Source organism: Galeopterus variegatus, unplaced genomic scaffold (genome assembly GCF_000696425.1).
Source record: "Galeopterus variegatus unplaced genomic scaffold, G_variegatus-3.0.2 Scaffold232, whole genome shotgun sequence".
NCBI lineage: Eukaryota > Metazoa > Chordata > Mammalia > Dermoptera > Cynocephalidae > Galeopterus > Galeopterus variegatus.
Genome location: NW_007726343.1, coordinates 1 through 4,181, shown reverse-complemented (window position 1 = coordinate 4,181; position 4,181 = coordinate 1).

The window sequence follows — 4,181 nt, the reverse complement described above, 5'->3', positions numbered from 1 at the left end:
GTGTTTTGTGGACAACTAACTTCTACATGCTTTTCCATTTGACACATACTTAGCAATTTACTACTTATTATGTATCTGGGCAGCTTGTTTTCTTTTCTTCTCAAGCGTTCCCTTTCTGATTATTATGCTGTAATCAACTACTTGTTCAAAAATTACTCTAATATATACCCAGAGTCATATTTTGAGTTATAGTCACTTTATTATTATTTCTTGTGTTCCTTTTCACTTTAGAATGCTAGAAATTTGTTCGAATTGGTACATAATCCGAATATTAGAAAAACTGTATATTGTCTATGAATACAAGAATTATTTCTACCTCTTACATTAACTGTGTTGTACAAAACAGGTACTCATTAACTTAATGGCTTTCAGGTACATTTTCTTGCCTGTCATGCTCTTTGCTTACATTACTTGAGACAGATCATTTTTGCTAATTTAAAGTTTCAAAGTAGGGCTGGATGGTTAGCTCAGTTGGCTTGAGTGTGGTGTTATAACACCAAGGTCAAGGGTTCAGATCTCTGTGCAGGCCAACCACCAAAAAATAAAAATAGAAAATAAAGTTTGAAATAGCATTATTTCAAAGACTTTCATGTTTTAATAAATTTTATTGCCAACATAAATCTATACAATATTTATCTGAAAATGTAGGTTCTATTAGTTAATTCAACTATGTAGAGATGAACAACTGCCACATTTAAAAAATTTAATTGAATGAATTAATCTTTTCAGAATAAAGAGATTGAAAAATTGTATCTTGTGTAATTTAAACTCATTTTAAAATATAATTCTAATTTTTGTATTTGTTATTCATTTAGATATTACCCAAAGAATAAACGGTTTTCGTTTTAAGCAATATCATTGAGCATATAATTTTCATTTTTAAGCATTTTCCAAGAAAAGAAAAAAGTTGATTTAGGTATTATTGATGCTCTATTACTTTTGTACCAACATACTAAAATTCTATTAATTTAGTAATCTCCCTCTTAATAAAGAAGACTCACTTCTGAATATTCATTCAAGAAAGGGAGGCTAAAAAATAACATTTTAGGCTATATCTACTCTATGAATACCATGTCCCCAAATCCAACTGTTTTATAAAATCTACTCAACAGAGAGAACTTCCCTGGCTAATATATTACAAGTACTCTATCAGGGCTTCTTAGTTTATCATTCTCTTCTATCTTTTTGAAGATGTAATTTCATTTAATCAACAAATTTTATTGAGTGACCACATATCAGGATCTCTTCTCTTTCTGACTGGAATTCTGCTGAATAGTTCCTGGATATTACCATTAGTCTTTTTATTTTTATTATTTTAATTGACACATCGTAATTGTACATTTGTACATGTTTATGGGATACAACCTGATGTCTTGATATGTATACGTTGCATAATGATTGGGTCAGAGTAGTTAATATAATCATCACCTCATGCATTTATCACTCCAAAACCCTCTCCTCCAGCTATTATGTTATATATAAAACTTAATTGTTAACCATAGTCACCATATTGTGCAATAGAACACCAAAAATTATCCCTCCTATCTAATTGTAATTTTGTACTCATTGGCCAATCTCTCCCTTCTTTCCCTTTGTCCCTTCCCTCCCCAGTCTCTGGTAACCACTGTTCCACTCTCTCTCTCTCTGTAATATCAACATTTTTGCCTGTGATTTTAGATTCTGCATGTAAATGAGATCCTGTGGTATTTGTCTTTCTGTGCCTAGCTTACTTCACTTAACATAATGAGCTCCTACTCCATCCACGTTGCTGCAAATGACAGCATTTAATTCTTTTTATGGCTGAATAGTATTCCATTGTGTTTATACACTTTTTTTAAATTCATTCCTCCATTGTTGGACACTTAAGCTGATTCTACATCTTGGCTATTGTAAATTGTGCTGCAACAAACATGGGAGTGTAGACATCTCTTTGACATATTGACTTCACTTTTTTGGGGGGGTGTGGTATATACCCAGTAGTGGGATTGCTGTATCAATTAGTAGTTCTATTTTTCATTTTTTGAGATCTTCATACATACTGTTTTCCATAATTGCTGTACTAGTTTATACTCCCACCAACAGTGCACAAGTGCTTCCTTTTCTTCACATCCTTGCCAATACTTGTTTTCTTTTGTCTTTTTGATAAAAGCCATTCTAACTGGAGTGAGGTGATATCCCATTGTTGTTTTGATTTGTAATTCCCTGATGATTAGTGATGTTAAGCCCTTTTTTATGCCTGTTGGTCATTTGAATGTCTTCTTTTGAGAAATGTTTATTAAGATCCTTAGCCCATTTCTCAATTGGGTTATTTTTTGCTATTAAGTTGTTTAAGTTCCCTACATATTTGTGATATTAACCTCTTGTTAGATCTATAGTTTGCAAATATTTTCTCCCATTCTGTAGGTTGTCTCTTTACTCCTAATAGTTTCCTTTGATGTGCAAAAGCTTCTTAGTCTGCAGTAATTCCACTTCATTTTTGCTTTTATTGTTTGTACTTTTGAAGTCTTATTTAAACCATCCTTGTCTAGTGCCATGTCACAGATAATTTCCGTTATGTTTTCTTCCAGTAGTTTCATAGTTTTGAGTTTTGTATTTAAATCTTTAATTCACTTTGAGTTGATTTTTTATATAGTGAGAGGTAGAGGGTTAGTCTCATTCTTCTATATATGGATATTCACCTTTCCCAGAACCATTAATTGAAGAGACTGTCTTTTCCCCAATATGTATTCTTGGCACTTTTGTCAAAGATCGGTGGGTTATAGGTGTGTGAATTTATTTCTGAGCTTTCTATTCTGTTGCATTAGTCAGTGTCTGTTTTTATGCCAGTACCATGTTGTTTTGATTATGACAGCTCTGTAGTACATTTTGAAGTCAAGTACTGTAATGCTGCCTGCTTTATTCTTATTCTTCCAGATTTCTTTGGCTATTTGAAGTCTTTTGTTATTCTCTAGGATTGTTAGGATGATTTTTTCTATTTCAGTGAAGAATGTCATTTGTGTTTTGTATTACATCTGTAGATCACTCTGGGTAGAATAGCCATTTTAACAATATTAATTCTTCCAATTCATGAATATGTGATATCTTTCCATATATTTGTGTCCTCTTCAATTTCTTTATTCAAAGTTTTATAGTTTTCATTAAAGAGGTCTCACCTACTTGGTTAAGTAAATTGATCCCTAGGTATCATTATTTTTTAAATATTTATTTAAAAAGGCATCATTTCCTTGATTTCTTTTTCAGATATTTTGCTATTAGTATATAGCAATGCTACTAACTTATGTATGTTGATTTTGTGTCCTACAACTTTACGGAATTTATTTATATGAGAACATGTAATCTGCAAACAGGGACAGTTTGACTTCCTTCTTTCCAATTTGGAAGGCTTTTATTTCTCTTGTCTAATTATTCTGGCTAGGACTTTTAGTACTATGTTGAGTAGAAGTGGTGAAAATGGGCATCCTTTTCTTGTTTTTGATATAAGAGGGAAAGTTGGGTACATATATTAACAATTGTTATATCCTCTTGTTGAATTGATCTCTTTGGCATTATATAATGATCTTCTTTAGTCTCTTTTACAGTTTTTATTTCTTTGTAATGTTTATTGGTAGATTCTATTTGTTCAGGAATTTATCCACTTCTTCTATGTTATCAAATTTGTTGTCATATAATTGTTCATAATACTCCATTATGATCTTTTGTGTTACTCGGAGAGTTTAATCCATTACATTCAAGTTTATTACTGATATGTGAGAACTTATTCGTGCCATTTTGTTAATTGTTTTCTGGTTGTTTTGTAGATCATTAGATCCTTTCTTTTGCTACTGTTATTTACCTCTGTGGATTGGTGGTTTTCTGTGGTGCTAAGTTTTGTTTTCTAATTTGTGTGTTTGCTGTAATTTCTTTTTTTATGGTTTCCTTGGAGCTAGCATAAAGAATCTGGTAGTTACAATAAATGATTTTACGCTGACAGCAAAAAGATTTAGTCACATGAAAATACTTTAGATGGCCCCACCCCAAAATTATATTTTTGTTTCCTTAATTTACGTTTGTATCTATTATATGTCCCTTAGCCACTTATTGTAGCTGCTGTTGTTTTGAACCATTTTCACTTTATTTATTATTTTATTTTTATTTTTATTTTGTCAATATACAATGTAGTTGATTATTGTGTCCCATCACTG